Here is a 13714-nt window from a genome sequence, read left to right as displayed (position 1 = left end):
AAATTAGAAGTCCAGAAATGTGCAACATGTTATCCGACAATAAATTAAATCCCATGCTATACTATTCCTCTGTACTGGAACTTGTAATGTGTCACGAATACTCCAGCCTACTGCAGGCACATTCTCTAAACTTTCTTGTGAATGTCCAGTCGCACAAGCACATCCACAAAACCCTGTTATGATTTATTTGCCCCTAATTTTTCCTGAAGTAGTAATTGAAAAATATTAATCTTTTACATTGCCCCGTAGCACAAATAAAAACGTCACGTAATTATGAATCTGCGGAGGCTTATAGTATATGGTAGCACCTCGCCGAGTCTCGCTGGCTCTGAGCGCCGCTGCATTTTTGTTGTTTCCGTCGCTATAGTAACGGCGCTATCGCGCCGCATCAGCCTGGCAGAAGTCGGACGCAGGATTGGTTGGCATTCCGTCATACAGATGAGCAGTTTAGTGCCAGCTGCAGGGTTGACGATAAAAACGGCAGGCTTGCCAGCGTCTCAAAAATAATTCCAACTCGTGAAGTGGTCCTTGTATGGATAAGCGAGCTACCTAGAAGAGGCAGGTGACGAGGAAGAAGCCATTGACAGTTGTAAAAAAAAGGACGGCAAATGACATCTTTAGGACTAATATAATAATATGACAATTATAAGATGAAAATGAACACTTAGAACGTCCTTGGGCTTTTAGTGTTTTAGTGCGCCTGCGCGATCAGTAAGTGGGTTGTGAGACCTCACGGCTGCTATGCTTTCTGTGGCCCACCAGATGTCACTTTTTCCGAAGCTTCGGATCTTTTAACACAGGGGTCCCCAACTCCGGTCCTAGAGGACCACAGTGGCTACAGGTTTTTATTCTTACTGTTTTCTCAATTAGTGACCTGTATTTGATGCTAATTAACTCATTTTCCTTTCATTTTAATTGACTTGTTTTTTCTTCCTCTGATTTGCTTCATTTCTTTCCTTAAACGGCACCCAAACATAAATGAAATGTGAAGTGAAGTGAGCCAACAGAAGACTACCTAAGTCAGGGTCTCAAACTCCAACCAGCTTCCCTCTAACCAGTTGCTTAATTAGCCTCTGATTCTTGTCGTTAATTAAACCCGTTCTTTAATTCTGTGGCTTGTTGCTGCTCTCATTGTGCAATAGCAGATATTTTGGAAATTGTTGATTTTCTCTTTTCTAAGAGCTCTGGTAAAATGTTTTGTGGACCTGAGCAGTTCAGCATTCCTGAGACCTTCACCTTTCTTTATTTTCAGATATTGTATATGATGGACACCAGTTGTTTTGGCTCATTTTGTATCTCGCTATTGTTGGGCAGCTAATTAAGGAAAAAGAAACAATTGAGGGGTCTGAGTCTTCAAGGCAGGAACAAATCCCCGGGCAGGGCACCAGCCCACCGCAGGGCACACACACACACCAAGCACACACCAGGGACAATTTAGGATCCTAACCTGCATGTCTTTGGACTGTGGGAGGAAACCGGAGCACCCGGAGGAAACTCCACTTAGGGAGGACCCGGAGAGCGAACCCAGGTGTCCTTACTGTGAGGCAGCAGCGCTACCACTGCGCCACCGTGAATAACATCACCTGGTCTGCATATTTCCACTTGCGTAACGTTAATCGTATTCACCCCTCCTCACTCCCCAAACCGCTGCTATCCTTGTCTAATCCTGCTTTTTCCATCTCAGGCGAATTGCCAAACTCAAACCAATTCTGCCTTACCACCTCCTAGAATCAGTAATCCATGCATTCATTACGTCCCGGCTCGACTATTCTAATTCCTGCCTATATGGTATTAGTAAAGCCACTCTTTCGAGACTCCAATTGGTTCAAAATGTGGCTGCAAGGCTTTTAACTGGAAGCAGCAGAAGCCAATACATTATACCGATTTTAAAAACCCTACACTGGCTGCCAGTTAGCTTCAGAATTGATTTTAAGATACTCCTCTTAACCTATAAGGCACTAAATGGTCTAGCCCCTGCCTACTTGAGTGTCTTGCTCCATCGTCACAATCCCCCTCGTGTTCTTAGATCCGCAGATCAGCTGCTCCTAACTGTTCCCAAGGCACGTTTTAAAGCTCGTGGTGAAAGGGCTTTTTCTGTCTGTGCACCCAAGCTCTGGAACTCCTTACCTTTAGTGGTTAGGCAAGCCACTTCAGTCACCACATTCAAATCACACCTAAAAACGCACTTCTTCACATTGGCTTTTAATTCTTAACCTGTCTTATTTCCATTTGCTTTTTGCTATTTCTCTGTTTTATTGGGTCCCCTGACCTGTTTTTTAGTGTCTCTGTTTTAATTCTCTCTTAATGTTTGTTTTTAATATTTTGCTTTTAGTCTTGCTTGTTTTAACTGTACAGCGCTTCGGTCAGTTGTAATGCTGTGTTTTAAGCGCTTAACAAATAAAAATGGTATGGTATAGCCTTGTCACTTGTCCCTTTTCTTTGGTCTTTCTCGCAAATCTCTTAATAAGCTTCAACTGGTCCAGAATTCAGCTGCCCACCCGCATCATTACTAGAACCCCCTCTATTCACAGGATTCATCACATCCCGGTCATTGCCTCTTCCAGCTGAATGGTAGAAGGGCTGGGGGTCCCGTATAATGGCACGGTGTTTGTGTTTGGGGTGAGAATTACAAAACACACCAGAGAAAATATGAAATTAATTAATTTTATTATCGGGCAAGCAAAACTGTCAATATGGAAGACCCGTAAAAACAAGATTACTGGGAGTGGGATTGAAGATGTTGTTGTCTTTTTTAGAAAAGTGTGTGAAAGTAGAATATTAGTGGATTTTAATTTTTATAAGTCTGCAAATAATTTAGCACAGTTTAAGAAATTGTGGTGCGTGAATAATGTACTGTGTAAATGTGCTGATGATAATAATTTACAATTTGTGCTTTGAGTTTGGTGTTTTTACTTATTTATAAATTGGGTTGATATATTAAGAATAAGTGGGATTGGAGGGTGGAAACAATGGGAGGGATTAGATAAATAAATATATATATATTGTGACATATGATGGCCCGGACACACACAGGCGGACACCGATTCACTCATCACCACGTTTATTCACAACACTACTATATACAAAGTTACTATATGCACCGCCACCAAACACCCCCCACAGTCTCTCACAATCCCGGCTTCTCTTCTAGCCGTCTCTTCTCTAAACACAGGGCCTCTCCTCGCCTCCTCTGCACCGACCTCGTCTTCCTCCTCACCCAACTCCGGTCTTGATTGCAGGGAGGCGGCTCCTTAAATAGGCGGCTGATTGCTGACCACACCCAGCCACCTGTGACTATATATATATATATATGTGTGTGTGTATTTTTTATTCCAAGAACAATTTAAATATGTAATGGTTTGAAACTGAATATTCATCATTAGGAATGTGTGTACATTTTTTTCTGTAAGACTTAAGATCGAGTTTGGTTTACTGTTTTGATTTATTCCTGTGTTTATTCAAAAAAGTTTGGTTTTAAAAATATAAAAAAAATATCTATCTATCTATCTATCTATCTATCTATCTATCTATCTATCTATCTATCTATCTATCTATCTATCTATCTATCTGAGAAAAGCGCTATATAAATGTAATGGATTATTATTATCTATCTATCTATCTATCTATCTATCTATCTATCTATCTATCTATCTATCTATCTATCTATCTATCTATCTATCTATCTATCTATCTATCTATCTATCTATCTATCTATCTATCTATCTATCACATGGCCGTAGTGCCATAACTGACGCTCCCTCACAATGCAGGTCATGTGCCTCATTCCGGACTCCATGAGCAACACAAAGTCAAACCAATGGTGCCCAAGGATTCTCCAAAGAGACACACATGAAGGAGTCCAGTCTTCATCTCAGGTCACTGGATAGCGTCCATGTCTCACAACCATATAGCAAGACAGGAAGCACCAGGACTCTAAAGACTTGGACCTTTGTCCTTTTGTGTCACACACCCCTTTTAGTGACCTCATGACCCCCCCATGATCTCCCAATCCATCTACTGACTTCATAGGAAGAGTCACCAGAGCCATGAATGTCACTGCCGAGGTAAGAAAACCTCTCGACGAGGTCGACACTCTCTCTGCAGACAGACACACTGCTGATGGACGTGCCCAAGAGGTCATTAAAGGCCTGTCATCACGGTGAGAAAACGTTCGGCTTCGCTGTGTTGTGAATTGCCTGAAACCTCCATTAAATTTCGTGGGCATCTTGTCACAATATCTCTGAAAAGGATGTTTAATGATTAAATCCATCAGTCCAGGGATGCGCCCATTCCAGCAAGCTTTGGGCACAAGGCAGAAACAATCACTGGATGGGCCTTCAGCATATCGCAAAGTGAACTCAAGCACACACACATTAGCGTCATTTTAGCATCACCAAATCCCTAAACCTGCATGTCTTTGGAATGAAAATGGAGCCCACTGTGGAAACCCAGCAGGAAAACATGCAAACTCCAGGCAGGGAACACCAGTGACGTGACTCGATGTGAGGCAGACCGTGGCGCCCCCACATGTGTAATTATTAACAGTATTCATTATTTAAATGAAGTTAACGACTTATCTGTAAAATGTAATATCAGTCAATCATTTTCCAACCCGCTATATCCTATCACAGGGTCACAGGGGTCTGCTGGAGCCAATCCCAGCCAGCACAGGGCGCAAGGCAGGAAACAAACCCTGGGCAGGGCGCCAGGCCACCGCAGAAAATGTAATATACTGTACTTACTTTACTGCATTTCATCATGAAAGTGATTTTAACTATAAATCTAAGGATTCTAAATGTGCAGAGAGCTGGAATATCATAAATATAACATGTTCTGTGTGTGGCGATTGCTGCTGTCAGCTCAGGAGGAAGCCCCAGAAGCAGGTAGTGGTTAACAACTGGGTCAGTTTTAAGAGGACGTTTACGATGATCCACTTTATTGATAAAGTAAACTACGAGGTTAAAGTGGACAATTCGAGATTAAAGCCAAAATTTCCAGTTTAATCACAAAATAGACATTTTCACCATGTCCTTAATTTTTGTTCTCTGTTTTGTACAGCGCTGTGCATTCTGTTGGTATTGTGAAGGGGCAAAAAAAAAAAAAGATGGCACAGAAGATGGTACTGTATGTGAGACTTTAAAAATGTATCGTGTCATTATGATCAGGAATATGCGACACTGGAATATAAAAGCACCACGAATGCATTTGTATTTGATTTTAAATTTTAATTTTAATTCTAACTTTAATTTATTTTTTATATGCACTTCATGTTGTTACATTGTGGACCCTGAGCTTCACAATTTCGTCTATCTCTATGCTTGTATATTGTTGAGATGACAATAAAATTCGCTTTAACTTTGACTTGAATGTCGGCATTTTGCTTCACCACATCGAAGCACGCACATCAATCCCGGAGGATCCTCAGAGCGGCTTTGTGTCACATGTTGATAGTAAACAGAGACTCTGACGTCACGTTCTGACTTTTATCACACTGCAATCCCTGTCGCTACCCGATCTGCGGTGCCTACCTGATTTCCGCGCGCATGCGCACAAAGACAACCTGAGCCGCGTGTGCATGCGCAAAACTTTACTATTCCGACCCTGCCCGATCTGCGTTTTTCTACTTCGTGACACGAGTCCCCATCCGATTTGTCTCACGCACACGCTCTCTGCTTAATTAAAATTAATTTCACGACGCTGCCCGATTTGTCCTGCGCATGTCTAATGTTTTACGACACACGTCACTCATCAGGTTTGAATTGTACTTGCGACTCATTTTTGTGTTGACGTTTATCTCTGTCTGTAAATGGACTTCTCACTGGAAAAGATGGCAACTTTTGAATTTTATAACGTCTTGGAAGAATATTTGTCGCCTGAAAATATCAGATCGGGTAGGCGCGCAGATCGGATAGCGACAGGCGTGTTAATTTCTGAGGACGTGCTCAGAGGATGCATCAAATGAATGCTGGGAACGTGTGGCAGCCATGATGCATGCGCGTTCTGAGTGTGAAGGGCTCGTTTATACGTCATGCTCAGAACTCGTACGCGCATGCATCACGACTTCCACACATTGCCAGCATTCTTTTGAGCCGTCCTCTAAGCACATCGTCAAAAATGAACGCCACGCGTGCGCGAGTTGCACTACTGGCATAAATATGGGAGGCGTGTGAGTGCAAGTTCTAGTACGTGACGTCAGCATCACCGGCTACTCTCAACATGTGACGGCAGGTCCAACATGATCGGTGTGCGTGTTTCGAATGCGCTGAAGCAAATCATCAAACTTAAATTCTGACATGCATGGCTTTCATCCATTTAACCCAGCCACAGGGGATGCACAAACCAGTGTGTTTCTTCATTAGGGTGATAAAGGATAAAGATGGAAACGTACTCACAAGCGAGGAGAGTGTGTTGAGCAGATGGAATGAGGACTTTGAGAGGCTGATGAATGAACAGAAAGAGAGAGAGAAGAGATTGGATGATGTGGAGATAGTGAATCAGGAAGTGCAACGGATTAGCAAGGATGAAGTACGGACAGCTATGAAGAGGATGAAGAATGGAAAGGCCATTGGTCCAGATGACATACCTGTGGAAGCATGGAGGTGTTTAGGAGAGATGGCAGTGGAGTTTTTAACCAGATTGTTTAATGGAATCTTGGAAAGTGAGAGGATGCCTGAAGAGTGGAGAAGAAGTGGACTGGTGCTGATATTTAAGAATAAGGGGGATGTGCAGGACTGTAGTAACTACAGGGGGATAAAATTGATGAGCCACAGCATGAAGTTATGGGAAAGAGTAGTGGAAGCTCAGTTAAGAAGTGAGGTGATGATTAGTGAGCAGCAGGATGGTTTCATGCCAAGAAAGAGCACCACAGATGTGATGTTTGCTCTGAGGATGTTGATGGAGAAGTTTAGAGAAGGCCAGAAGGAGTTGCATTGTGTCTTTGTGGACCTGAAGAAAGCAGGTGACAGGGTGACAAGAGAGGAGTTGTGGTATTGTATGAGGAAGTCAGGAGTGGCAGAGAAGTACATAAGAGTTGTACAGGATATGTACGAGGGAAGTGTGACCATGGTGAGGTCTGCGGTAGGAGTGACGGAGGTGAGATTACATCAGGGATCAGCTCTAAGCCCTTTCTTAATCAAGATGGTGATGGACAGGTTGACAGACGAGATTAGACAGGAGTCCCCATGGACTATGATGTTTGCTGATGACATTGTGATCTGTAGTGAGAGTAGGGAGCAGGTTGAGGAGACCCTGGAGAGGTGGAGATCTGCTCTACAGAGGAGAGAAATGAAGGTCAGTAGGAACAAGACAGAATACATGTGTGTGAATGAGAGGGAGGTCATTGGAATGGTGAGGATGAGGGAGTAGAGTTTGTGAAGGTGGATGAGTTTAAATACCTGGGATCAACAGTACAGAGTAATGGGGATTGTGGAAGAGAAGTGAAAAAGAGAGTGCAGGCAGGGTGGAATGGGTGAAGAAGAGTGTCAGGAGTGGTTTGTGACAGACGGATATCAGCAAGAGTGACAGGGAAGGTCTACAGGATGGTAGTGAGACCAGCTATGTTATATGGGCTGGAGACGGTGGCACTGACCAGAAAGCAGGAGACAGAGCTGGAGGTGGCAGAGTTAAAGATGCTAAGATTTGCATTGAGTGTGACGAGGATGGACAGGATTAGAAATGAGGACATTAGAGGGTCAGCTCAGGTGGGACAGTTGGGAGACAAAGTCAGAGAGGCGAGATTGTGTTGGTTTGGACATGTGCAGAGGAGAGATGCTGGGTATATTGGGAACAGGGTGCTAAGGATAGAGCTGCCAGGGAAGAGGAGAAGAGGAAGGCCTAAGAGAAGGTTTATGGATGTGGTGAGAGAGGACATGCAGGTGATGGGGGTGACAGAACAAGATGACGAGGACAGAAAGATATGGAACAAGATGATCCGCTGTGGCAACCGCTAACGGGAGCAGCCGAATGAAGAAGTGGCAGAGTTGCTGGTTCAGATATACTTAGAGTAGCATAAGGCGTCTCCAATGAGAATAAAGCAATTTCAACCCCAGAAAGATATGGAAGAAGAAGATCCGCTGTGGCAACCCCTAACGGGAGCAGCCGAAAGAAGAAGAAGAGGATGGCTTTCATCCATTTCTCGCCTCGGCAATACAAGCATCACATATTCCCCGTCGTAATGATCCATTTAAAGGTCTCACATACCATCTTCTCTGTCACTGTTGTCTTTCTCACCTCAACTCACAACACAGCGAAACCGGACGTTGTTTTCTCACCATGATTATGTCTCACATTGCCACCTGGTGGATTCCTCCAGATTTCCTTAAAGAACGCGCACAAGCAGTGCCGGATTAACCAATAGGCACATGTAGCATATGCTACGGGCCCCGCAATTTCGGGGGCCCCCAAATGGTGGACCCAATATTTAATGAAAAAGTGTAGCATTGAAAAACTGGTCTTTAAAAATATTATCTTTACGTTTTTAAACTGTACATTTCTTACACAACAAAACTTTAGGGGCCCAACACATAAAATTCACATAAATATTCTAAGATTCTTATTATAATCGAGAGTAAAATAATTATTTAGTCCGGTTTGAACTGTTCAGAATCTAAACTTCAGATGATGCAGACCAAAAGGGCCCCCAAATTTGAAATGTGCTATGGGCCCCCAAAGCTCTTAATCCGGCCCTGCGCACAAGTATAGACAGGACACGGTTTGGGTCACAGCAGCGCCCTCAAGCGCACGCCTCACATAGCATTAAGCAGGGCTGTCGTAACGCATGGGCACGCTGTTGCCCGAGGGCCCCACGAGCATAGGGGCCCCAAGTTAATCTATGTATGTTGTGACTTGCTGAGTGGTTGTGTAGGTAGGTGGGCCCCGTGCACTGCTCTGTCTGGGGGTCTAACATGCTGTTAAGATGGCCCTGGCATTAAGTATATCCTCGGCCTAAAAGGTCCACCGTTGGCCACATCCTGACACTGAGGGTTGTCATGGAGCGCAAACACGAATATCAGCGGAGTTTCTTTGCAGTCTTTGTCGATTTTTGTAAAGCATTCGGCTCAGTTGATCGAGGTGCTCTGTGGGACACCCTGAGGCTTCATAGGATCCCTCTGAAGTTGCTGGATATCATGATGTACTGTGGGCATTGCCGGTGGTAAGTTCTTCTGTGCCCTGGGCCAAGTTTATTAAAGCGCCAACCCACTGTTTCATAGCTAACCTGTGCAGCTGGTCCCCCCCCCCTTATGATCTGTGCCCTAAACAAATGCGCAATTCTACTTAATGGTGGTGCCGGCCCTGACTGTGAGTGCTGTGCAGAGTGGAGGCAGACCGTCTGTGTTTTTCCCAGTTGATTTTGAGGTCTGTCAGCGGGGTGTTCTGCTCCTGCTCTGTTCATGGACCGGGTGTTGGACAGGGTGGTGGGGTCCAGCGGCTGGGGGGCATCTGTTAGTGAAGAGAGATTCACTGATCTTGACTTTGCCAACGATGCTGTGATCTTCATGGAGTCAATGAAAGCTCTGATCGGGGGTCTCGAGAGACTGAGTGAGGGGTCTGAGTGTCTGAGCTTGTGAGGGTCCTGATAAAAACCAACAGCCAGGCTTTTAATGACCTCTTGGGCACGGCCATCAGCAGGGTGTCTGTCTGCGGAGAGAGTGGCGACCTCGTCGAGACATCCGCAGTGACATTCATGTCTCTGGTGACTCTTCCTATGAAGTCAGTAGATGGATTGGGAGGGCATGGGGGGTCATGAGGTCATTGGAAAGGGGTGTGTGGCGCTCCTGATATCTACAAAAGGACGAAGCTCCAAGTCTTTAGAGCCCTGGTGGTCCCTGTTTGTGAGACATGGCCGCTATCCAGTGACCTGAGATGAAGACTGGACTCCTTCATATGTGTCACTTTGGAGAGTCCTTGGGTCCTGCTGGTCTGACTTTTTGTGTTGCTCACTGAGTCCCCAATGAGGCACATTACCTGCCAAGTCAATTTAGTGTCTTTCAGACTGAGGGAGGAAGGTCACACTCCAAAACGACAACACCCGAATGTCACACAAAAGGCAGTAGGTTCTGTGAGGTGGCAGCCGTGCCCACTGTGCCAGCCTCACAAAGGAGCCATGGCTCTTAGTGCTTTCATGAAAAACAGAAAAAGACCAAAAATAGTGCAAATTTATTAGCAAATGACTAATAAATAAAGTAAATAATAAATAAAACATTGCCAGTGGGTCAATGTATTTGTTAATGATGGGGGTCTCTTTTGCTGCACCTTCCTACTTCTTAACTCTGAAACGGTTTAACAGTAAACGGCTTTACTAAAAGCACCCACCGGAATGATTTACGATGTGCTAAAAGCATCCAGACAGACTCGCCGAGTCTCATTGCTGCGCTGTAGTAGGACCAGACAGCCAGGACGAGCAGGAACAGATTCAGTGTGACAAAGGAATGTTCTTAAACTCCATCTTAGGGCCAACAGAGGAAGAAACAAAGCAGCCTGCCATCAGTGACGAGATCGGGTCGATGAATGGTATGAGAAGAATTGAAATTATGGCTGCTTGCAAGAAACATTCTCCTCCACGGCCTTCACTCACATGCACACCTCTGGACATCAGGAGAACATGCAGAGTCCACACAGAAGATAAACGGGCATCAGACCAGGACATCTGATCTATAAAGCAGCGATCAGGATCCTTGGTAACTGTTCTTTTTTTATGGGAATTCTAGTGGTCTCTGTTTTCATTTAACTTGTAGGTTTGGGGATTTTCTACCTCAAAGATTCTGGTGGTAACATCAGTTTGTCACCCGTTGGCTTAGTTCTGTTTGTATATTGTGATGAGCTGGGGGTCTTTATGCTGATTGCTGCTCAGAGGAACTAAAAAGGACAGTTGGCGTCTTCAGCTGTTTCCACCCGCAGCTCGAATGTTCAGCGGTGACAGGTGCTGATTTGTCCTCTCTGCTGCTCATACGCACCACCCAGCTCCGCCACACGTGGGGTCAGACGCCACCTGCATGCCACCCTATTCCAAGAGCTCTCTGCTGAACCAGCCCATGTACGGGGTCCAGTCCAAGGCTCGCCAGTGGGAAGGCATTTGCATCGATATATCATAGATAGATAGAGTGAAAGGTGCTATATGATAGATAGATAGATAGATAGATAGATAGATAGATAGATAGATAGATAGATAGATAGATAGATAGATAGATAGAGTGAAAGGTGCTATATAATAGATAGATAGATAGATAGATAGATAGATAGATAGATAGATAGATAGATAGATAGATAGATAGATAGAGTGAAAGGTGCTATATGATAGATAGATAGATAGATAGATAGATAGATAGATAGATAGATAGATAGATAGATAGATAGATAGATAGATAGATAGATAGAGTGAAAGGTGCTATATAATTGATAGATAGATAGAGTGAAAGGTGCTATATGATAGATAGATAGATAGATAGATAGATAGATAGATAGATAGATAGATAGATAGATAGATAGATAGATAGATAGTGAAAGGTGCTATATGATAGATAAATAGATAGATAGATATAGTGAAAGGTGCTATATAATTGATAGATAGAGTGAAAGGTGCTATATGATAGATAAATAGATAGATATAGTGAAAGGTGCTATATAATTGATAGATAGATAGAGTGAAAGGTGCTATATAATAGATAGACAAATAGAGTGAAAGGTGCTATATGATAGATAGATAGATAGATAGATAGATAGATAGATAGATAGATAGATAGATAGATAGATAGATAGATAGATAGAGTGAAAGGTGCTATATGATAGATAGATAGATAGATAGATAGATAGATAGATAGATAGATAGATAGATAGATAGATAGATAGATAGATAGAGTGAAAGGTACTATATGATAGATAAATAGATAGATAGATATAGTGAAAGGTGCTATATAATTGATAGATAGAGTGAAAGGTGCTATATGATAGATAGAGTGAAAGGTGCTATATAATTGATAGATAGATAGATAGATAGATAGAGTGAAAGGTGCTATATGATAGATAGATAGATAGATAGATAGATAGATAGATAGATAGATAGATAGATAGATAGATAGATAGATAGATAGAGTGAAAGGTGCTATATGATAGATAGATAGATAGATAGATAGAGTGAAAGGTACTATATGATAGATAAATAGATAGATAGATATAGTGAAAGGTGCTATATAATTGATAGATAGAGTGAAAGGTGCTATATGATAGATAGAGTGAAAGGTGCTATATAATTGATAGATAGATAGATAGATAGATAGAGTGAAAGGTGCTATATGATAGATAGATAGATAGATAGATAGATAGATAGATAGATAGATAGATAGATAGATAGATAGAGTGAAAGGTGCTATATGATAGATAGATAGATAGATAGATAGATAGAGTGAAAGGTGCTATATGATAGATAGATAGATAGATAGAGTGAAAGGTGCTATATGATAGATAGATAGATAGATAGATAGATAGATAGATAGATAGATAGATAGATAGATAGATAGATAGAAAGGTGCTATATAATAGATAGATAGATAGATAGATAGATAGATAGATAGATAGATAGATAGATAGATAGATAGATAGATAGATAGATAGAGTGAAAGGTGCTATATCATAGATAGATAGATAGATAGAGTGAAAGGTGCTATATGATAGATAGATAGATAGATAGATAGATAGATAGATAGAAAGGTGCTATATAATAGATAGATAGATAGATAGATAGATAGATAGATAGATAGATAGATAGATAGAGTGAAAGGTGCTATATCATAGATAGATAGATAGATGTAAAAGGCATAATAGATAGATAGATAGATAGATAGATAGAGTGAAAGGTGCTATATCATAGATAGATAGATAGATGTAAAAGGCATAATATAATAGATAGATAGATAGATAGATAGATAGATAGATAGATAGATAGATAGATAGATAGATAGATGAAAAGCACTATATGATTGATAGCTAGACAGATGAAAGGCACTATATGATGTAATGGTGGAGTGGTGGCTCTGAGGCTAAGGATCTGTGCTGGTATCCCGAAGGTTGCCGGTTCAAATCCCCGTCACTGCCAAAAGAGATGCTGCTCTGCTGGGCCCTTGAGCAAGGCCCTTACACAAGGGCGCTGTACAATGGCTGACCCTGCGCTCTGACCCCAAGGGGTATGCGAAAACTAATACAAGAAATTGTATAAGGCAAAATAAAGAACAAAAAAAACAAAAAAAAAAATGATTGATAGATGAAAGGCACTATATCATAGAGATAGATGGATGAAAGCCACTATATGATTGATAGCTAGACAGATAAAGACACTATATTATAAGTAGAAGGATGGATAAGGCACTGTATGATGGATGAAAGGCACTATATATAGATAGGTGGATGGATAAGGCACTATATAATAGATAGATGAAAGGCACTATATGGGTGATACATGATGGATTACATGGTACATGGATTAATAAGATGGATGTATCCTCTTTATATTTCAGGCAGGGTTCCTCCCATGGCTCGAGATCAAATCTTGGTCTGCTTTGTTCATTTTTGGTTCTTTTGTTCATTATTTGCATCATTCTTTGTTTTTTATTCTGTCCATGTATGCAAACCTTTCTTGTGTGCCTTTTGTTTTGTGGGTGGTTCCCCCCACCTGTCCATCATCTGCCCTCCTCCCTACAAAGGTGAAGGTTATTCCACAGTCCCT

The 13714-nt window shown here is 42.3% G+C and overlaps 1 long non-coding RNA gene across 1 annotated transcript; it reads left to right on the top strand.

Moving 5' to 3' along the window:
* The first annotated feature begins 11292 nt into the window (after window positions 1-11292).
* LOC127530051 (uncharacterized) lies at window positions 11293-12508 on the top strand. The gene is made up of 4 exons (XR_007936585.1): window positions 11293-11380; window positions 11545-11646; window positions 11903-11958; window positions 12179-12508. It is a non-coding gene; the product is annotated as an uncharacterized LOC127530051 (long non-coding RNA).
* The last annotated feature ends 1206 nt before the right edge of the window (window positions 12509-13714 follow it).

This window comes from Erpetoichthys calabaricus, chromosome 13 (assembly GCF_900747795.2).
Source record: "Erpetoichthys calabaricus chromosome 13, fErpCal1.3, whole genome shotgun sequence".
In the NCBI taxonomy this organism is placed as follows: domain Eukaryota; kingdom Metazoa; phylum Chordata; class Cladistia; order Polypteriformes; family Polypteridae; genus Erpetoichthys; species Erpetoichthys calabaricus.
The sequence above is the reverse complement of the archived record's forward strand: the minus strand, read 5'-3'. Positions and strand labels throughout refer to the sequence as shown.